Source organism: Erinaceus europaeus, chromosome 13 (genome assembly GCF_950295315.1).
Source record: "Erinaceus europaeus chromosome 13, mEriEur2.1, whole genome shotgun sequence".
NCBI lineage: Eukaryota > Metazoa > Chordata > Mammalia > Eulipotyphla > Erinaceidae > Erinaceus > Erinaceus europaeus.
In genome coordinates, this window is record NC_080174.1 from 39352846 (window position 1) to 39376434 (window position 23589).

Consider the following 23589-nt stretch of genomic DNA (forward strand, 5'->3'; position numbering starts at 1 on the left):
AAGTGCACATGGTGCAAAGCGCAAGGACCAGCATAAGGGTGCCAGTTCGAGCCCCCGACTCCCCACTTCACAGGCGGTGAAGCAGGTCTGCAGGTGTCTTTCTTTCTCGCCCTCTCTGTCTTCTCCCTCTCAATTTCTCTCTGTCCTATCCAACAACAATGACAGCAATAACAATGACGACAATAAATAAGGGCAACAAAAGGGGAAAAAAAAACTTTAAAAAAAGAAAAAGGAAAGGTTTTAACACCAAATAAGAGGAATCATCCATTGAAATTGGTCATTGTTCATAATAGTTTATAGGGGGAAAAAAGAATATATATATATATATGTCTGTAGACACAGATATCTCTGATTGCCTCCAGGTAAGTAGTAAATAATGCTGCCCACCTCATAGGGTTTGGGGGAGGTTTAAAATAGATGAACAAAGCACAGCTGGTGTCACTGAATCTCATCCTGTGATGGGGGTGGGGGAGTTGGAAACAAGCAATCAAGCAGTAATAAAACCATGTATTTGGAGACAAAAATGAGACAAAGCAGTGCAGTATAGCAATGGTCAATAACAACGTTCTGCAGCCAGCTTCTCAGCCCCAGGCATAGTATGAAATTGATTGACTTCACCTTCCTCATCCTCAGAATATCCCAACACTGCACTAAATAAGTGAGAAAAGAAGTATTTTTTTTCACCAGGGTCATTTCTGGGGCTCAGTGCTAGCACAACCAATCCACCACTCCTGGTGGCTTTTGCTTTTACTTGTTTGGGCATGGAAATTGAGAAGGCAGGAGAGACAGGGAAAAAGAGACAACAACAGACCTTCTTCACCACTGGTGAAGCTTCCCCCCTGCAGGTGGGGACTGGGCTTGAACCCTGATTTTTTAAAAAAAAATATTTTATTTATTTATGAGAAAGATAGGAGGACAGAGAAAGAGCCAGATATCACTCTGGCACATGAGCTGCTAGGGATTGAACTTGGGACCTCATGCTTGAGAGTCCAAAGCTTTATCACTGCGCCACCTCCTGGACCATGAACCCTGATTCTTGTGCATGGTAATGTGTGTGCTTAACCAGGTACACCAACACCCAGCCCCCCTTACTAATTTTTGTAATGTTTATCCCCCCTTATTTTAAGATTATTTATTAATGAAAGAGAGAGCCTGAACATCTCTCTGACACATACAATGCTGTCAGCAGAGTTTGAACTTCGGAGCACATGCTTCAGATTCCAACATTTTGTTTCTTATACCACCTCTCAGCCAGCTACAAGTATTACATTTAAAAATATATATTTTTATTTATTTATTTTCCCTTTTGTTGCCTTTCTTGTTTTTTAAATTTTTTAAAAATATTTACTTTATTTATTTATTCCCTTTTGCTGCCCTTGTTGTTTTATTGTTGTAGTTGTTGTTGGATAGGACAGAGAGAAATGGAGAGAGGAGGGGAAGACAGAGAGGAGGAGAGAAAGATAGACACCTGCAGACCTGCTTCACTGCCTGTGAAGCGATTCCCCTGCAGGTGGAGAGCCGGGGTTCGAACCGGGATCCTTATGCCGGTCCTTGTGTTTTTGCGCCACCTGCGCTTAGCCCGCTGCGCTACAGCCCAACTCCCCGCCTTTCTTGTTTTTTATTGTTGTTGTAGTTATTATTGTTGTTGTTATTGATGTCATTGTTGGATAGGACGGAGAGAAATGGAGAGGGGAGGGGAAGACGGATGGGGGGGAATAGAAAGATTGCTTCACCACCCATGAAGCGGCTACCGTGCAGGTGGGGAGCCGGGGACTCAAACCGGAATCCTGGTCCTTGCGCTTTACACCACCTGTGCTTAATCCGCTGCGCTACTGCCCGATACCCAAGTCTTACATTTTTATACACAGTGTTGTTGTTATATACAGAGTGATCTGAAACTCTGAAGATATCTTGATTCTGGCCAGTGAGACACTCATCTCTTTCCATCTCTAGCTCGAAATTTCTATAGTTCCTTCATGTTTCCCCGCTTTCTCCTGTTTTAAGCAGTTTTCACACTAGGTGGCGCAAGGAATCTGGGTGTCTACAGATAGAGCTGAGGCCCTGGTAGCTAGTCAGTCCCACTGCTATCCCTTTTCCTTCATCATTACCTTTCACTCATTCCTAACGCCTTTTCTGACAGTAAGAAGCTCCAGTTTAGTACTCAGAGTCTCTTTAAGAGTTCCAGAGATTGAAAAACAGCAGTGAAGACTTTACAGCTCACTGACCTGCATCTGTCCCATGTTGGACTCCTAGCATTCTCCAGTTAAGGCTTTCATAGCTTCAGTGACAGGAGACTCATTGCTCCTGTTCTGGAAGGAATACATGTAATGGTCATGTGCTCCGGCTCATATATAACACCCAGAGAGCACCACTGCCCTACCATTTGTTGAGTGACTCAAACCCTTGTCTTCTTAGTTTATGGAGAAACTCCAGGGTCTAACTAACACATGAGAAGCACTTCTTTTAACTGATTTTTGAATAATATTTATTTATTCCCTTTTGTTGCCCTTGTTGTTTTATTGTTGTAATTATTGTTGTTGTTGTTATTGATGTCACCGTTGTTGGATAGGACAGAGAGAAATGGAGAGAGGAGGGGAAGACAGAGAGGGAGAGAGAAAGACAGACACCTGCAGACCTGCTTCACTACCTGTGAAGTGACTCTCCTGCAGGTTGGGAGCTGGGGGCTCAAACCTGGATCCTTATGCCGGTCCCTGCGCTTTGTGTCACGTGCCCAACTCCCAGGAGAAACACTTCTATGACAAATGAATAAGTAAGCAAGTAAATAAACAAACTGCATCACTTTTCTTGCCTGGAAAATGATGTTAATTATAGTTTACTTCAGTGGTCTGGAAAGTGGCGCAGCAAATAAAGCACTGGATTCTCAACCATGAGGTACTGAGTTCAATCCCCAGCAGCACATGTACCAAAGTGATGTCTGGTTCTTTCTCTCTCTGCCTATCTTTCTCATGAATAAATAAATAAATTCTTAAAAAAATAAAAATAATAGTTTACTTCAGAAAGTTTTATGAGGTTTAAATTAGGACAGACTTATGCACGTGCAAATCTTTGACAAACTTTTTGCTCTCTTTTTTATTGATACTGGTGGGTAACTAACTTCTCATTATCTGAAAGTTCTTTAGAGCAACCCACATTCAAAAGAATGATAATTAAGTTTCCTTTGGAAAAAGTGTCAAAGAATTTTATAGGCATATTTTAAGCTACCACCACTGGGGTGTTGTCATTTGAACTGCTGGATCAAACTCATTTACTCCTGAGGACCCATCTCTGAACTTGTAGATACATGAGTCCCTTAATTCCCCTAATTTAAGCCAGTTTGAGCTGAGGTTTCTTATGCATGTAAATCCATGAGCTCTGGCTAAGTCCCCAAAGCCTTGTGGGAAGAGCTTCCATCCTCCTCATCTCATTCTGCAGATCTGCCTTCTCTAACTAGATCCCTCTTTTGTTTTATGGTAGAAAGAGAGGAGAGAGCTTCTCATTTCTGTCATACGTGGTTCTGAAAATCAAAACTGGCAACTCATGTATACAAGTTCTGTGCTCTACCACTGAGATTATCTCTCTGGCCATGACCATATCTCTGCCTCCCTCTCTTGTTTGAGGTACTGATGTTTTCTTTCTTTCTTTTTGCCTCCAGGATTACTGCTGGTGCTTGGAGCCTGCACTATGAATCCACTGCTCCTGGAGGCCATTTTTTCCCCTTTTTGTTGCCCTTGCTGTTTATCGTTGCTGTTGTTATTGGCTAAGACAGAGAGAAATTGAGAGAGGAGGGAAAGACAGAGGAGGAGAGAAAGACAGACACCTGCAGACCTGCTTCACCGCCTGTGAAGCAACTCCCCTGCAGGTGGGGAGCCGGGGCTCGAACCAGGATCTTTATGCTGGCCCTTGCGCTTTGAGCCATGTGCGCTTAACCCGCTGCCTTACCGCCTGGCCCCCAGTACTGATATTTTTAGTAGTTAGAATTGTGTACAGTTGTAATCCTTCCCATCATACAATATAGAATAACATTCAGATATATGAAGCTAGAGTAACTTACTGACAAATTCTAATATTAAAAAAAATTATAGTGTGGTCCTGGAGGTGGCGCAGTGGATAATGCATTTGGATTCTCAACCATGAGGTCCTGAGTTCAACCCCTGGAAATGCATGTACCAGAGTGATGTCTGCTTCTTTCTTTCTCTCTTCCTATCTTTCTCATGAATAAGTAAATTCTTTAAAAATTAGTTTTGTCTCTATTAATAATAAGCAAAAACACTTGGTTTATCCTGGGAAACAAATCCACGCCATTATTTCACAATTTGGAAATCTGACTTGTCCAGCTTTCAGATAACTTTCTCTTTGCTGAAGCTTGTTCCATTGATGTGTGATTTGGGACTTTCTTCTGTCTTAAGCCATACCTGCATATGATGCACTTGGAGATGTGGCCTTGCAACTGTTCTTGTATTGTATGCTGATGAGTGTTCCAGACTCAGCCTACCAAACCCAGCATTTTACTCTCAGCCTGAGTGTGCTTGTGGAAAAACACTCCCTGCACATTCCTGAAAACATACGTACTCTACTGAAATAAGGATGTTCCCATCCTGCCTACTCAACCTGACCCCACTCCATGCAACCTCTGTGGATATTTCAGGGCTCGGTAATGTTTGCTCTTAACCAGGTGAGGCACCGACCAGTCTCTCTGTCTGTTTTTCCATTAGTTAGAGAATTAGTCACTTGAGCATTAAGTCCCAGTGACAACTAAAATAATAAAATAAAATAGAAGATCTAAAATAATTTCCTTAAATAACTAGACTGAGCTCCCCCTTTCCCTCCTCTTCTAACTGAAAGAACAGAGCACTGTTTTGCCTTTCTTTTATGTATATCTATTTCATATGAATATAGGAAAGGGAATCAGATCTTCACTGGCACATGTGATACCAGAGATTGAACTCAGGACCTCATGGTTGAGAGAACAATGCTCTACCCATTGTGTAATCTTCCAGCCCACTGCTCTACTTTTATTTTATTTGTGTATTATTATTTTTTTAACCAGAGCACTGTTCATCTCTGGTTTATGGAGGATTGAACCTGGGACTTTGGAACCCCAGGCACAAGTCTCTTTGCATAACCCTTATGTTATCTACCCTACCTCTGCCCTTGCTTCACTTTTCTGTGCAGTGCCAGGGACAGAACACAAGGCTTAAGGCAGGCAAGGCACATATTCTACCTCTGAGTCACTTCCCTGGCCTCCTGACATCTCATTTGATACTCTTAGCAGTCAGTGAGGCAACAGGACAAGGCAGAGCTGCAGAGCAGTTAACGGTCAAACCCCCAAGGCCTGTGATAAAGCAGCAGTTGCCATTTACTGGGTGTTTTCTACTCTGTGCAGTAAGACCTTTGCTATGATCACCTCATTTCATTCTCACGTCAACCCTGATGGGTGGTTACTATTATTAACCCTCTACAGATAAGGAAACTGAAATCCAGAAGGGTGGCATACCTAGTCCAAGGAAAATGCAACAGAAATGTGCAGTGGTGCTAGGATTCAAGCTCAGCTGGAATGTCTCAGCGGCTGGCTATGTTTTCCATCACACAACACTCCCTCTTGGTAGTAACAGGAACATGAGGGTGGGACTAGGGTGAGACAAAGCTAGACATCCAGAGACTTGAAGTTTGTTTTTTGCAAATTTATTGGATAAAGAAATTGAGGGGAAGGGGGAGATAGAGGAGAGAGACAGAGAGAGACCTGCAGCACTGCTTCACCACTTGAGAAGCTTTCTCCCTGCAGGTGGGGACCAGGAGCTTGAACCCCAGTCCTTGTGCATTGTAACATGTGCACTCAGCCAGATGTGCCACCATCCAACCTCAAGACTTGAATTCTTGAACAAACGCTGGACACTGGCTTTTTCTTCAGTCGGGGTAAAATCAAATATCTGAGTCTCAGTTTCCTTGCTGGGGATAATGACCTTTACCTGAGTTGTGAAGTCTGGGAAGACATTTTTAGTGAAGGAATGCCTCTGTGCTTTGCAGAGAGCAAAGCAGTCTGCCTGTAAGAGAGTGATATTTTTCTTAGTCCCAGAGCAGGACTTGGGGCAGGAAGTAAGTAGGCAGGCTGAACAAGGGTGGGCCAGGCATCCTGAAGTGGTTGTTTCTACTCTCAGTGCACAAAAAGTCCCTGGGGAGAAAGATGTAGGGAAGGGGGAAAGGTCAAAGCCCCAGGGTCCTCCAGAGGAACAGAAATTTTTGGACCATCCATAACTGAGTTCCAAGCATTCCAGAGGACTCTGCAGGGAGAAAGTCTGTCATTGCCTGACCAGGCATCCGCTATGGAGAGAGGCCTGGACTGGTCGACTGTGTACCTTCCTTCTCGGCCAGCCACAGGCCTTGCCCCCTGCTCAGGGTCTCACTGTCCAGTATGCAGCCTGAGGCCCAGTTCCCACAGATCGGCCCACCCAGAAAAAGGCCAGTGTCATCACTCCAACAGGAAGTCCAACTGTCACATTCTATGCAGGGGAAGCTTTGAGGGGTAAATGCTGTTTGGAGTCTGGACACTCTGGTTCTGGTTTGGTCTCTTCCCTTCTATGAGCCTCAGTAGTTCTATGGTGGAGTTGGGATCATTAGTTTGAAAGCATTGTTATACTGCTGTTCAGGCACTTAAGTGTTAAGCCCTGGGGCTGGGCAGTGGTAAGGACCATGGTTCAAACCTCAGGTCCCCCCACCTGCAGAGAGCAAGCTTCACAAGTGAAGCAGTGTTGCAGGTGTCACCCTTCCCCCCTCTCTATCTCCTCCTTCCTCTCAATTTCACTCTTACCTAATAAGACAGATAAGATAGTTAAAAATAAATGTCAGGAAAAAAAGGCAAGTGTTGGAAGTTGGGCAGTAGCGCAGCAGGTTAAGTGCACGTGGTGTGAAGTGCGTGGACCGACGTAAGGATCCCGGTTCGAGTCCCCCGGCTCCCCACCTGCAGGGGAGCCGCTGGGGAGTCACTTCACAAGCAGTAAAGCAGGTCTGAAGGTGTCTTTCTCTCCCCCTCTCTATCTTCCCCTCTTCTCTCCACTTCTCTCTGTCCTATCCAACAACGACATCAATAACAACAACAATAATAACTACAAAAATAAAACAACAAGGGCAACAAAAGGGAATAAATAAATAAATATTTTTTAAAAAGTCAAGTGTCAAGACTGGGTAGATAGCATAATGGCTATGCAAAAGATTTTCATGCGTGAGGCTCTGAAGTCCCAGGTTCAATCCCTAACACCACCGTAAACTAGAGCTGTGCTCTGGTCTTCCTCTCTATCTTTCTCTCTGCCAAGGTTTTTTCTTTTCTTTTTTTTTTCCTTTTCTTTTCTTCTTTCTTCTTCTTCTTCTTTTTTTTTTTTTTTTTTTTTTTTTTTACCAGAGCACTGCTTAGCTCTGGCTAAGTGGTGCAGAGGATTTGGAGCCTCAGGCACAAGAGTCTCTTTGCATAACTATTATGCTATCTACCCCCTCTATCTTTCTTTCTGTGCCTCTCATAAAAGAAGAAAAGGAAAGAAAAGAAAAAAATAAAGTATTTAAAAAGAGAGAATCAAGAGTCATCCTGGGTGGTCCAGGAGGTGGTACAGTGGATAAGGAACTAGACTCTCAAGCATGAGGTCCTGAGTTCAATCCCCGACAGCACATGTACCAGAGTGATGTCTGGCTCTCTCTCTCCTCCTATCTTTCTCATTAATAAATAAAATCGGGGGTCAGGCGGTAGTGCAGCAAGTTAAACGCACTTTTGTACAAAGCTCAAGGTTCAGCATAAGGATCCCAGTTCGAGCCCCTGGCTCCCCACCTGCAGGGGAGTCGCTTCCAACAATTATAACTACAACAAGGGTCACAAAAGGGGAAATAAATAATAATTTTTTTTTTTTTAAAAGAGTCATCCTGGGTCTAAAAACAGCCACCCACTTCATGTGTCACAAAAATGTTTCATCTCAGTCCCTCAATCTCTCCCGGGCTGCTGGAGAGACTTCCTTTACATGTGTTGCTGCACCTTTAGGTGCAGGGGAGGGGGAGCTCAGCTGTAACCCAGTCCAGGGATTTCATATCCAAATCATCTTCATAATTTTGTGTCTTTGATTCTCCTGGCTCCCAATTAGACCAAATGCTCCTTGAGAACAAAATGCAGGAGACCCAAGAGGTAAAGTGTGGGATTTACAGGGATGTGGTCCTGAATTGAATCCCAAGTACCAACAAGGCTCTCCTGTGCTATTGATTTTTCCTCTAGAATTATTGCTAGGGCTTAGTGTCTACATGACTCCACTGCTTCTGGTGGCCATTTTTTTTCTTTCCTCTAGATAAAGGATGAGAGACAGAGAAAGAGGTAGAGACAGAGCAGGAGAGACACTACACTGCTCCACCACTTATAAAGCTTCCCCCTGCAGGTGCTCCCATGTGGTGGCCCAGGACTCAAACCCAGGTCCTTGAGCATGGTAATGTGTGCTCTAATGTGTCAGCCACCTGCCACCCCTTGTTCTTGCTCTCTTATAAATGTTGTTGTTTGCTTGCTTGCTTGCTTGTTTTGTAGCCAGGTCTTTGTACTTGTGGGATTCTACCATTGTGTGTGTGTGTGTGTGTGTGTGTGTTTCTTTGATCTCAGACGGAAGAAGAGTGAGAAGTAGAGAAAGGGAGAGAGTCCCCACAGCACTGCTTCATTGTGTGTGTGCTTTCATGTGGTGCTGGAGACTCAAATCAAAGCCTCTCACACAGGTGAGCCATCTCCCAGCCCCCCTATTATTATATATTATCAAGAAGGAGAGAATCAGAGCAGCATTCTGGTACATGTGGTACTGGGGATCAAACTGAGGACCTCATGCATGAGGAGCCAAAACTTTTTCTACTTCAATGCCTGCTAGGCTGTTTTTTAAAAAATATTTATTTTATTTATTTATTATTGTATAGAGACAGAGAGAGGTTGAGAGGGGTGGGGTACACAGAGTGGGAGAGAGATAGAGAGACACCTGCAGCCCAAACTCGTGAAGCTTTCCCCCTGCAGGTGGGGACCAGGTGCTTGAACCTGGGTCCTTGTCCATTATAGCATGTGCACTCAACCACGTGCACCACCACCTGGTCCCCCCCCCTTTCTTTTTTTAAGAGAGAATGACAGGAGGCAGGAGAAGATAGCATAATGGTTATATAAAGAGGATTTCTTGGGGGCCCAGTGGAGGCACACCTGATTGAGTGCATGTGTTACAATGTGCAAGCACCCAGGTTCAAGCCCTAGTCCCCACCTGCAGGGGGAAAGTTTTACAAGTGGTGAAGCAGAGCTATAGGTGTCTCTCTCCCTCTCTATCTCCTCTTTTGCTCCATTTCTAGCTGTCTCTATCAAACAAATAAAGATAATAAAAAATTTAAAAAAAAACAAAGAGACTTTCATGCATAAGGCTCCAAAATCCCAGGTTCAATTCCCTTCACCACCATAAACTAGAAATTAACAGTGATCTGGAAAAAAAAAATCCTATGTTAGGGGATGATGACTAGAGGGCTCTGAAACCCAATTCCATCAAGACCCAGAGAGAGAATAGAGACAGAGAGAGAGAATGGGAGGGCAGGATAGTGGCACACCTGGTTGAGCACATATGTTACAATGCACAAGGACCCAGATTTGAGCCCCTGGTCCCCATCTGGAGAGGGAAAGCTTCACAAGTGGTGAAGCAGGGTTGCAGGTGTCTCTCTTTCTCTCTCCCTATCATCCCCTTCTCTCGTGACTTCTGGCTGTCTCTATCCAATAAAAAAATAAATAAAGATAATTTTTTAAAAGCCTGCATGACAAAATAAAATAAAGAGAGAGAAAGGGAGAGAGAGCATGAGATAATAGCAACCCAAGAGATGGTGTAGTAGTAGATTTTTGAAACTAGAAGCATGGGGTCCCAAGTTTGATTCCTGTACTGCATATGTCAGAATGTTGCTCTGGTCCCCAAACACCCATCTCTATATAATGGAGTAAATAAAATAAAATATTTAAAAAATTGGGGTCGAGGGGGTCCAGAGGTAACACAGCTGGTTAAATGCACGTGGCGTGAAGCGCAAGGACTGGCTTAAGGATCCCAGTTCAAGCCCCCTGCTCCCCATCTACAGGGGAGTCGCTTCACAGGCGGTGAAGTAGGTCTGCAGGTGTCTTTCTCTCCCCCTCTCTGTATTCCCCTCCTCTCTCTATTTCTCTCTGTCCTAACAACTACGACATTAATAACAACAATAATAACTACAATAATTAAAAAAAACAAGGGCAATAAAAGGGAAAATAAATAAATATTAATTTTTTTTTTTTTTAAATCGGGAGTCGGGTGGTAGCACAGCAAGTTAAGCGTACATGGCACCAAGTGTAAGGACCGGCTTAAGGATTCTGGTTTAAGCCCCAGGATCCCCACCTGCAGAGGAGTCTCATCACAGGCAGTGAAGCAGGTCTGCAGGTGCCTATCTTTCTCTCCCCCTCTCTGTCTTCCCCTCCCCTCTCCATTTCTCTCTGTCCTATCCAACAACGACAACATCAATAACAACAATAATAACTACAGTAAAACAACAAGGGCAACAAAAGGGAATAAATAAATAAATAAATATTAAAAAATTAAAATAAGGATTAGGGGATACAACATAATTGGGTTGTTGGGTTCCTCGGGGAAATTGGTCACTGGTTGGCCACCAGAAACAGACGGAGAGCGGGGAATCTCGGGTCAGCAGCGACAGGGATGAGCTTGTTGAGCAGTCTTCCAGTGTATGGTGGTGGCGGATGGTACAACAAACCACCTCAGGGGACCGTGGCGGGAGACTGAACGCTTTATTGTTTCTGTTACAAGTTTATGAGGGGAGTCCGGGCCATATCGCAGTGGGTTAAGTGCACGTGGCACAAAGCACAAGGACAGACAAGTTTATAAAGGGGTAGCTGTGCAGGGGAAGTAGCCAAGCTGGCCAGTGAGACCAATATCTCCTTATAAGGAAAAAGAGAGCAAGGCAATGAGAAGGTAAGGATGGTGACAAAGGAAAAGTGAAATAGAAATTTAAAGAAGGCGAAGCCCACCAGAGGGAGGAGGGGTGGGGTGATACTGGGAGACTGATAGGTTGGTTGGAATTCCCAGGTGTACTCCAGCCTATCTCACCTGACCACAGGCTGGCATGCCAAGGAGAGACTGACAAACAAGCTTCTGGAGGGGTCAACCATCCCTGCTCAAACATGCATTAGACCTACATTGGGTGTTTTTCCTTTCTTTCTTTCTTCCTTCCTTTCTTTCTTTCTTTCTTTCTTTTTTATTTATAAAAAGGAAACATTGACAAAACTATAGGATAAGAGTGGTACAACTTGTGGTCTGGAGGTAGCACAATGGATAAAGCATTGGACTCTCAAGCATGAGGTCTTGAGTTCAATCCTGGACAGCATATGTACCAGAATGATGTCTGGTTCTTTCTCTCTCTCCTATCTTTCTCATCAATAAATAAATAAAATCTTTTTTTTTTTAAAAAAGGGGTACAACTCCACACAATTCCCACCATCAGAACTCCGTATCCCATCCCCTCCCTTGATAGCTTTCCTGTTTTTTAACCCTCTGGGAGTATGTACCCAGGGTCATTATAGGGTGCAAAAGATGGAAGGTCTGGCTTCTGTAATTGCTTCTCCACTGAACATTGACAGATCGATCCATACTCCCAGCCTGTCTCTTTCTTTTCCTAGTGGGGCGGGGCTCTGGGGAAGCAGGGCTATAGGACACATTGGTGGGGTTGTCTGTCCATGAAGTCTGCTTGGCATCCTGCTAGCATCTGGAACCTGGTGGCTGAAAAGAGAGTTAACATATAAAGCCAAACAAATTGTTGACCAATCATGAACCTAAAGGCTAGAATAGTGCAGATGAAGAGTTGGGGGGGGGGGTCTCCACTTTGTAGATAGCTAGTAGGCCTATTTTAGTGATATTCCAAAGGGCCTGTGACTATACTAGTTTTTTTTTTTTTCCCTGAGCCTGAAATCTGATATGCAGGTGGATCCAAGTTATTGTCTGGGGAGATGATGTCATGGCTGGAAAAAGGACCAGAAAGCTGGATCAGAGAAGAGGGTAGCTCCCAAATATGGGTGTTTGTTTTGTTTTTAACAGAGGGGTGAGCCTCTGGCTTCTGTTGAGAATAGGGTTTGAACTTGAAGTTCTTCTGTCTCAGAGGCTATGTGGTGAGCCACTGCACTAGGTCAGCACTCTGCAGACAACATAATTGTTATATAAACAGATTCTCTTCTCATGCCTAAAGCTCTGGGGTCCCAGTTTCAATGCCCCGAAACATCATAAGCCAGAGCTGAGCAGTGTTCAGGTTTAAGAAAAAAATTAAAATAAAAGATATTAAAAATTTAAAAGAACAATAGGCAGATATCTACTTACTTTTGTGTCACCCTCAGAATAGAGGGTGGAACACTGAACAGAACCTCAGACCTGCTTACTGACTGTGCTGCTGGGCCACCCTTGAAGCCCCCACTGAACTCACTTGATCCCGTGTTTGTTGGAAAGAATCCTGACCACACAGGGAGGAAACCCAGATTCTGCTCCTGGCTCCATGCCACTTAGACTGTGAAACGTTGGGTAAGGCCCATCTCTTTTCTCAGAGGCATCTGTGGTTTTTCAAAATGTGCTCCATGGAGGCTAAGAGTGTAGTGGTTATTCCTCAGTGGTGGGGGGAAGCTGAGGGCCAGAGCTGGTGCTCTGGATTTTAGCACCCTCTTTTCCCCCTCCCCTCAAGGCTTCAAGGTGATCTAGTTGTAGGGAGATACCCCTACCTCCCAGAGTCTCTTCATTGCTTGTGTGTTGTTGTTTTAAATATTTATTTATTTATTTATCCCCTTTTGTTGCCCTTGTTGTTTTATTGTTGTACTTACTTATTATTGTTGTTATTGATGTCATAATTGTTGGATAGGACAGAGAGAAATGGAGAGAGGAAGGGAAGACAGAGAGGGGGAGAGAAAGATAGACACCTGCAGACCTGCTTCACCACTTGTGAAGAGACGCCCCTGCAGATGGGGAGCCTGGGGCTCAAACCAGGATCCTTATGAGGGTCCTTGCACTGTGTGCCACATGCGCTTAACCTGCTGCGCTACCACCCAACTCCCCCCTTTTATTTTTTTAAGATTTATTAATTAACAAGAAAGAAAGAGAGAGGACTAGAATATCATTCAGGCACATGCCATGTCAGAGGCTGAATTCAGGACCTCACACTTGAGAATCCAACATCTTTTCCATTGTGCCATCTTCTGAACCATGAATTAATGTCTTCCTTCCTTCTTAATTTATTTATCAGATAGCAACAGAGAGAAATAGAAAGGGAAGGAGGAGAGAGAAGGAGAGAGAATGAGAGACTCTTGCAGCACTACTTCACTATTTGTGAAGTTTCCCTCCATAGGCGGGGACAAGGGGTTTGAACCAGGTCTTTATGACTATAACATGTGTCTTTTTTTTGTGTATGTGCTTCCATGGTTATCGCTGGGGCTCTGTACCTGCACCATGAATCCACTGCCCCTGGTGGCCATTTTTTTCCTTTTTGTTGTTGTTGTTGCTTTTATTGTTTTTGGATAGAGAGGAGAAGAAGCCTGCAGACCTGCTTTAATGTTTGTGAATCCTCCCCCCCTGAGGCCCTCCCCTGAGGGTGGGAAGCCAGTGGGGGAGCCAGTGGCTCCAACTGGGATCCTTATATCAGTCCTTGTGCTTTGTACCATGTGCTCTTAACCCACTGCACTACTGTTCAATCCTCACACCCCCCCCCTTTTTTTTTTTTAACTAGAGCACTGCTCAGCTCTGGCTTATGGTAGGGTGGGGGATTGAACCTGTGGCTTTGGAACCTCAGGCGTGAGAGTCTCTTTGCCCAGCCTCCCTTTTTAATATTTTTTATAAAACTATATATTTATTTATTGGATAGAGACAGAAAGAAATCAAGAAGGAAAGAGGAAGACAGAGAGGAACAGAGAGAAGACAGCATCATTTCACCAGTTATGAAGCTTCCCCCTGGTAGTTGGGGACTGGGGCTTGAACTCAGGTCTTTGCATGTTATAATGTGTGTGCTTAACCAGGTGCACCACCACCCAGCCCCTAAAAGGTGCCTGGCCCTGAGACTTTTCATTCTATTTTTTTTGTTGTTTGTTTGTTTCCAGGGTTATCACTAGGGCTTGGTGCCTGCACTATGAATCCACTGCTCCTGGAAGCTATTTTTTCCTCTTTTGTTGCTGTTGTTATTATTGTTGTTGGATAGGACAGAGAGAAATCGAGGGGGGGCAAGATAGAGAGAGGGAGATAAAGATAGACACCTGCAGACCTGCTTCACTATACCCCCCCACACACACCGCAGGCGGGAACCGGAGGCTCAAACCGGGATCCTTATGCCAGTTGGTGCGCTTAACCCACTGCTCTACCGCCGGGCCCCTGAGACCATTCTTTCTTAACTTTGCATTGTTGTTGTCACCCAGGTTTCACAACTCCAGGTCTGTTTTTTTAGAAAGAGAGATATAGACAGTGGCCTGGGAGGTGGCGCCGTGGATAAAGCACTCAAGCATGAGGTCCCGAGTTCAATCCACGGCAGCACATATGTACCAGAGAGATGTCTGGTTGTTTTTTTCTCTCCCTCCTATCTTCCTCATTAATAAATACATAAAAGCTTGGGAGAGAGAGGGAAAGGGACAGGGAGAGGAAGAGGAGCAACACCACAGCACTGGCGCTCACTCCAGACCCATAGTACTCCCATGTGTAGTCCTGCAGCTTCCGCCTGGGCCATGCACCGGCCCACACAGGTGTCCTCTCAGGTGGACTATCTTACCAGCCACATTACTTTTCTTTTCTTTTTTAATGTGATGCCAGGAATTGAACCTAGGGTCTCACATAGGCAAGGCAAGCACTCTCCTACTAAGCCACCTCTTCAGTCATTCTTAATTTTTTGTTTGTTTGTTATTTTTTCTTTTCCTCCAGGATTATTGCTGGAGCTCGGTACCTGCACTACAAATCTACTGCTGCTGGAGGCTATTTGTCCCATTTTGTTGCCCTTGTTGTTGCACTTGTAGTTGTTATTGTTGTCATGGCTGTTGTTGTTGGATAGGACAGACATCGAGAGAGGAGGGGAAGACAACGAGGATGAGAGAAAGATAAACACCTGTAGACCTGCTTCACCACTTGTGAAGTGATGCAGGTGGGGAGCTGTGGGCTCGAAATGGGGTCTTAATTTGTTTTATTTTTTTATTTTATTTATAAAGAGGAAACACTGACAAAACCATAGAATAAGAGGGGTACAACTCCACACAGTTCCCACCACCAGAACTCCGTATCCCATCCCCTTCCCTGATAGCTTTCCTATTTTTTAACCCTCTGGGAGTATGGACCCAAGGTCATTGTGGGATGCAGAAGGTGGAAGGTCTGGCTTCTATAATTGCTTCCCCGCTGGACATGGGTGTTGATAGGTTGCTCCATACTCCCAGCCTGTCTCTCTCTTTCCCTAGTGGGGCAGGGCTCTGGGGAATCGGAGCTCCAGGACACATTGGTGGGGTTGTCTGTCCAGAGAAGTCTGTTTGGCATCATGCTGGCATCTGGAACCTGGTAGCTGAAAAGAGAGTTAACATACAAAGCCAAACAAGTTGTTGACTAAGTCATTCTTAATTTTAACTCGTGGATGTTGGGCTTTCACAGGAGATTTTTGTTTTGTTTTGTCTTTACAGTTCTCTTAAGAGAAAAGTGATGGGATGATCTCACTCTCAGGCAGAAGTTGAAAAATAAGATCAGAAGAAGAAAAAAAAAAACACATGTAGAACCTGAAATGGAATTGGCGTATCACAACAAAGTAAAAGATTCTGGGGTGGGTGGGTGGAGAGAATACAGGTCCAAGAAGGATGACAGAGGACCTAATGGGGGTTGTATTGTTATATGGGAAACTGGGGAATATTATGCATGTAGAAACGATTGTATTTACTGTTGAATGTAAAACACTAATTCCCTAATATAAAGAAATTAAAAAAGAGAAAAGTGATACCCAATAAACTGAAATGTTTGAAGTGTACATACATGTACACACATTTATGCATGCGTCTGTTGGTCCACTGGTGACAAAATAGAAATGGCGAACATAGCCTCATCCTGACTTATTTCTCGCTTTCTTTTTAATTTCCCCCACTATCCAGGAGCCAATGATCAGTTCTCTGTCAGTGTGTATTTGGGGGGGGGGGTATGGTTTCTTTCACTCTGCATAATTACTTTGAGTTTATATTGTACTTCTATCAATAGTTCATTCCTACTTATTATTTTTTATAATGTGGAAGACAGAGGGAGCGATAAAGAGACAGCAGAACACTGCTGTACCTTTCATGAAGCTTCCCCTATGCAGGTGCTGCCACGTGGTACAAAAGGCTTGAACCTAGGTCCTCTCACATACTGAAGTGTGCACTCTACCAGGTATATCCTAGGCCCTCAGTTCATTCCTTTTTTGATGCTGAGTATGGATATAGCATGCTTTGTTTATCTACTGAGCTGCTGCTAATGGGTGTTTGGCTTGTCTCCAGTTATAATTTTTTAAAAATTTATTATTGGTTAGACAAAGAGATAAATTGAGAGGAGGGATAATTAAAGAGGGAAAGAGACAGAGAGACACCTGCAGCCCTGCTTCAACACCAGTGATGCTCTCTCTCACCCTGCAGGTGGGGAGCAGGGGCTTTAACCAGGACCCTTGTACACTATAGTGCGATTAACCAGTTGTTCCACCACCCGGCCCCCTCTAGTTCTAATTCATTGATTTAAATATTTATTTATTTATTCCCTTTTGTTGCCCTTGCTGTTTTATTGTTGTAGTCATTATTGATGTCGTTGTTGTTGGCTAGGACAGAGAGAAATGGAGAGAGGAGGGGAAGACAGAGAGGGGGAGAGAAAGACAGACACCTGCAGACCTGCTTCACAGCTTGTGAAGGGACTCCCCCTGCAGGTGGGGAGCCGGGGGCTCGAACCGGGATCCTTAAGCCGGTCCTTGCGCTTTGCGCCACCTGCGTTTAATGCGCTGCAATACACCCCGACTCCCTCTAGTTCTAATTTAACTAGTACATGCAAGTTTGTTGTGAATGTTCCTTCATACAAGGCTTTATCTGAAGAAGCTGCTTTGCTGAGGAAAACAAAACAAACAAAAAACAGCGCTAGATAAGATGATCCCTGCAGTTGCAGGCTTTTAGGAACTGGAAGCTGTGATGGGCCAAGCTGGGGAATCAAGAAGTTAGGGAACTGCCTGTGAAGCTCCCACTGGTGCAGAGCATCTGGTTGCATTCACTCATTTAATCACAGCATGTCTGTGAAGCAGGTGCCCTTGTTTCCAGTTTACAGACTAGGTAGCTGGGGCCGGATGGTGGCACACCTGGTTGAGTGCACATGTTACAGTGCACAAGGTTACAGTCCCCACCTACAAGGGGAAAGCTTTCTGAGTAGTGAAGCAGGGCTGTACCTCTCTCTCTCTACCGTCCCTCTTGATATCTAGCTGTGTCTATCCAACAAAGATAATTAAAAATTTTAAAAAAAAGATGTAATCACTGACAAGATAGCTGAGGCAGAGAGATGTGAATGTTCAAAGAAGCACATCTAGGTGGTGTATTGCACCAAAGTAGAAGTCTCTGGGGTGGGTGGAGGGGAGAGTACAGGTCCTGGAAAAGGATGACAGAGGACCTAGTGAGGGCTGTATTGTTATGTGGAAAACTGAGAAATGTTATGCATGTGCAAACTATTGTATTTACTGTCGACTATAAAACATTAATCCCCCAATAAAGAAATTAAAAAATTAGAATAAAGAAATTAAAAAATTAGGGCCAGGTGGTGACCTGGATAAGCGTACACAGTATAGTGCCCAAGGACCCAGGTTTAAGCCCCTGTCCCCACCTGCAGGGAGAAAGCTTCATGAGTGGTGAAGCAGGGCTACAGGTGTCTCTCTGCCTCTCTATCTTTCCCTCCCTTTTCAATTTCTCTCTGTCTTTATCTAATAAATAAATAAATAATTTAAAAAGAACATTAAATATTTTTTAAAGCATATCATTATCTGGTGTACTGCACCAAAATAAAAGACTCAGGTGGGGGAAGGGTTCAGGTCCTGGAACCTAACGGCAGAGGACCTAGTGGGGGTTGTACTGCTATGTGGAAATGTTATGCAGGTACAAACTATTTTTACTGTCAACTGTAAACCATTAATCCCCCATAAAGGAATTTTTAAAAAAAAGAAAGAAAGAAACACATCTAGGCCATGGCAGAGTTCTGACTCAGACCCAAGGCCTGGCCACTTCTGAGTCCAGACACAGCCATTAAACACCTATAAAGAGAGCTAGCACTAGCTCCTTAGCTAATTTGACTCAATGTCTGGTTGGGGCTGATATTTGTGTTGACTCTCCCTGTGCCAGGCTCACTGGAGCCACCCAGGAAAGGCTGATAGGTATAGGAGAGTGTCAAGGCCACAGAAGTCTCAAGAAATGAGCCAGTCTCGGGTGTTGAGCTGTAGTACAGCGGGTTGGGCGCACGTGGCGCAAAGCGCAGGAACGGCGTGGGGATCCCGGTTCGAGACCCCGCTCCAAGACCCTCTCCCCACCTGTAAGGGAGCCGCTTCACGGGCTGTGGAGCAGGTCTGCAGGTGTCTGTCTTTCTCTCCCCCTCTCTGTCTTCCCCTCCTTTCTCCATTTCTCTTTGTCCTATCCAACAACAAATGACATTAACAACGGTGGTGACCGCAGCAGGGCTACAACAATGGGGGCAAGAAGGGGGGGGGAAGGGTGGTCTCTGGGAGCGGTGAATTCATGGCGCAGGCACTGGGCCCCAGCAATAACCCTGGACGTGAAAGAAAAAAAAAAAGAGCCAGTCACATAAAGGAAGGACATTGGGTCTCAAGTAATTTATAGGAAGACAAGAGGGAGCCCCTTGGAAAAAAGAGAACACTGAACTTAACTTTTTTCTTTCTTTTCTTTTCTTCTTTTATTTATTTGTTTATTTTTTTCTTGCCTCCAGGGTTATTGCTGGGGCTCAGTGCCTGCACTACGAATCCACTGCTCCTGGAGGCCATTTTCCCCCCTTTTGTTGCCTTTGTTGTTTTATTGTTGTTGTGGTTATTGTTGTTGTTATTGATGTCATTATTGTTGGATAGGACAGAGAGGAATGAAGAGAGGAGGGGAGACAGAAAGACAGACACCTGCAGAACTGCTTACCGATAGTGAAGTGACCCCCCCCCCCCCCCCCCCCCCCGCAGGTGGGGAGCCCGGGGATGGAACCCGGATCCTTTGCTGGTGCTTGCGCTTTGCGCGCTGCGCTACCGCCCAACCCCCATCTTTTCTTCTTTTTTAAAAAATATTTATTTATTTAATATTTATTTATTTATTCCCTTTTGTTGCCCTAGTTGTTGTTTTTTTTATTGTTGTAGTTATTATTGATGTCGTCGTTGTTGGATAGGACAGAGAGAAATGGAGAGGGGAGGGGAAGACAGAGAGAGGGAGAGAAAGATAGACACCTACAGACCTGCTTCACCACCTGTGAAGCGACTCCCCTGCAGGTGGGGAGCCCGAGGCTGGAACCGGGATCCTTAGCTGGTCCTTGCCTTTGCGCCACGTGCACTTAACCCGCTGCGCTACCGCCTGACTCCCTCTTTTCTTCTTTTTAACCATAGCACTATTTAGCCCTGGCTTGTGGTGGTACAGAGGGGTTGAATCTGGGACCTAAAGCCTCAGGCACGAGTCTTCTGCTCTTTCTTTGGCCCTTTACCTCTTCTTAGGCTCCATTCTAAGATGAGACTTTGGAGTCTCAGGCATGAGAGTCTTTTTGCATAAACATTATGCTATCTACCCCCACCCTGAATTTTTTTTTTTTCCAGAGCACCACTCAGCTCTGGCTTTGGACCTTTGGTGCCTCAGGCATGACAGTCTTTTTGCATAATTATTATGCCATCTCCCCAGCCTGCCACTGAACTTTTTTTTTTTAATTTCTTTATTGGGGAATTAATGTTTTACTTTCAACAGTAAATACAATAGTTTGTACATACATAACATTCCCCAGTTTCCCATATAACAATACAACCCCCACTAGGTCCTCTATCATCCTTCTTGGACCTGTATTCTCTCTACCCATCTACTCCAGAGTCTTTTACTTTGGTGTGATATGCCAGTTCCATTTCAGGTTCTACTTGTGTTTTCTTTTCTCATCTTGTTTTTCAACTTCTGCCTGAGAGTGAGATCATCCCATATTCATCCTTCTATTTCTGACTTATTTCACTTAACATGAATTTTTCAAGGTCCATCCAAGATCGGCCGAAAACGGTGAAGTCACCATTTTTTACAGCTGAGTAGTATTCCATTGTGTATATATACCACAACTTGCTCAGCCAATCATCTGTTGTTGGACACCTGGGTTGCTTCCAGGTTTTGGCTATTACAAATTGTGCTGCCAAGAACATATGTGTACACAGATCTTTTTGGATGGGTGTGTTGGATTCCTTAGGATATATCCCCAGGAGAGGAATTGCAGGGTCATAGGGTAGGTCCATTTCTAGCGTTTTGAGAGTTCTCCAGACTGTTCTCCACAAGAGGCTGGACCAATTGACATTCCCACCAGCAGTGTAGGAGGGTTCCTTTGACCCCACACCCTCTCCAGCATTTACTGCTGTTACCTTTTCTGATGTATGACATTCTCACAGGAGTGAAGTGGTATCTCATTGTTGTCTTTATTTGCATTTCTCTGACAATCAGAGACTTGAGCATTTTTTCATATGTTTCTCAGCCTTTTGGATCTCTTCTGTGGTGAATATTCTGTCCATGTCCTCCCCCCATTTTTGGATGGGGTTATTTGTTTTCTTGTTGTTGAGTCTGACAACATTGCCTAAACCAAGTATTGGGTAAAGGAACAAGCCTTCATGTGGCCTGAACCCATCAAGAACAATGTGGGGTGAGGTTCTCCTGGAAGCAGGGATGGGGGGGTTGCTGAATGGAAGATGGAATCTGCTTCAGAGAGACTTAGTGAGGGCCAGGCAATAGTGCACCTGATTAAGTGTACATGCATGAAGCCCAAGGACACACCCAAGGATCCTGGTTTGAGCCCCCAGCTTCCCAGTTGTGGGGGCAGGGGGCCACTTCACAAGCTATGAAACTGGTCTATGGGTGTCTCTCTCCCTCTCAATTTCTTTCTGTCCTATCCATAAAATAAAGAAGGAGAGAGAGAGAGAAAGAAATGCCTCCAGGATCAGTGGATTCCTAGTGCAGACACGGAGCCCCATTGATAACCATGGGGGCAGTGGAGGGGGGGGAGAGGGAGAGAGAGAGAAAGGGAGGTGGGGGAAGGCTTTTTAGCTTGGGAGTCCGGAAGTAGCTAGCGCAGCGGGTTAAGTGCACATGGTGCAAAGGGCAAGGATGGGCTCTTAGGATCCTGGTTCCAGCTCCCGGCTCCCCACCTGCAGGGGAGTTGCTTCACAGGCTGTGAAGCAGGTCTGAAGGGTCTTTTTCTCCCCTCTGTCTTCCCCTCCTCTTGCCATTTCTCTCTGTCCTATTCAACAACAATGACATCAATAACAACAACAATAATAACTACAACAATAAAAAACAAGGGCAACAAAAGGGAATAAATAAATATTTAAAAAAAAAAAAAGATTAGCTCAAAATTATCCAGCCGGTAAGAGGCGTAGCCAAGCCCTAAAACACACAAAGATATTCTGCCTTGCTTGTTATCCTTCCAGCATCTTTATTGTCTTCATTCCAAGAGGAGCAAACTGAGGGACCTATTGTGGAACCCAAGTGCCTCCTTTGACTGTCCCACAGCTCTACCAGGAGTTTGTGTGGAATAAAAAGACTATGAGTCAGCCACATCTTACCCCACCAATTACCACTGTTTCCCTGTTTTACAGAGGGAGACACAAAGGAACAGAGTCAGAAATTGATGGTCCTGGTATCTGAACCCCGCCAGGCATTTCAGTATCTCATCAGGCCAAAAGGTCACTGACTGTTGGCAGGGAAGTCCCATGGGACTCAATCAGTGGGACAGCCCTCTATCCAAATAAGGAGAGAGCTGAACAGTAACAGGTGAAGGCTGCTGTTTGGGAAGCCCCATGACTGAGAACCAGGATATGGCTGGGCCAGCTGGTAGGCCCAGCTAAGTCTGCAACATGAGCCCAGGAGCCATCACAGCCTACCACCATCTGTTTAGGATTCCAGGTTTCCCACCCACCCCACTCCACAAACCGAAAGAACAGATTAGGCTATGCAAAAGATTTTCATATCTGAGGCCCTGAGGTTCCAGGTTCAATCCCTGGCACCACCATAAAGTAGAGATGATCAGTGTTCTGAGGAAAAACAAACCAAACCAACCAGCAAAAAAATGGTTCCGGATCGATGGGCAACAAGTGCTCACTTTCGGTGTATTGCACCAAAGCAAAAGACTCTGGGAAGGGAAGGACTTTGTTTTTTTTATTTATTTATTTATTTATTTATTTTTTGGGAAGGACTTTGTAAGGAGAGGAACTTTGAGGTCCTGGTGCATGATGGTGGAACAGGACTTAAGTTGTTAACACCTTAACAAAATGATTTTTAAAAAATCGAGGGGGGGGAGTCGGGCTGTAGTGCAGCGGGTTAAGCACAGGTGGCGCAAAGCACAAGGACTAGCATAAGGATCCCGGTTCGAACCCCGGCTCCCCACCTGCAGGGGAGTCACTTCACAGGCGGTGAAGCAGGTCCGCAGGTGTCTATCTTTCTCTCCTCCTCTTTGTCTTCCCCTCCTCTCTCCATTTCTCTCTGTCTTATCCAACAACGACAACAACAATGATAAATACAACAATAAAACAACAAGGGCAACAAAAGGGAATAAATAAATAAAATAAATATTTAAAAAAAATCGAGGGGGTCGGGCTGTAGTGCAGCGAGCGGGTTAAGCGCACCTGGCGCGAAGCGCAAGGACTGGGGGAAGGATCCCCACCTGCAAGGGAGTCGCTTCACAGGCGGTGAAGCAGGTCTGCAGGTGTCTATTGTTCTCTCCCCCCTCTCTGTCTTCCCCTCCTCTCTCCATTTCGCTCTGTCCTATCCAACAACAATGACATCAATAACAATAGTAATAACTACAACAATAAAAAAACAAGGGCAACAAAAGGGGAAATAAATAAATAAAATTTTTAAAAAAAGAATGGGGGTTGTGGGAGTTGGGTAGTAGCACAGCGGGTTAAGTGCAGGTGGCACAAAGCGCAAGGACCAGCTCAAGGATCTGGGTTCAAGCCCCTGACTCCCCACCTGCAGGGGAGTCGCTTCGCAAAGGTGAAGCGGGTCTGCAGGTGTCTATCTTTCTCTCTTCCTCTCTGTCTTCTCCTCCTCTCTTCATTTCTCTCTGTCCTATCCAACAACAACGACATCAGTAACTACAACAATAAAACAGCAAGGGAATGGAACAAAAAGGGAATGGAAAAAAAAAAGAATGGGGGTTGTGGTAATGGGTGTGTCTCCTCTAAGAAGAATGTGGAGGGCAGAGGAAGTGATGCCTCCCAGAATTGCTGGCTGGACCAGTCCCTTTCTAGCCCCTCTTCCCAGGCAAGAACACTTGAACAAGTCCCAAGTTGGAGCTCTCACTACCCACACAGCACAATGCTGCACATTGTCCTTTA

At 44.8% G+C, this 23589-nt stretch overlaps 1 pseudogene; it reads right to left on the minus strand.

Moving 5' to 3' along the window:
• Positions 1-4301: 4301 nt before the first annotated feature.
• LOC103113121 (acylphosphatase-1-like) lies at positions 4302-6467 on the minus strand (annotated as a pseudogene).
• Positions 6468-23589: the final 17122 nt, after the last annotated feature.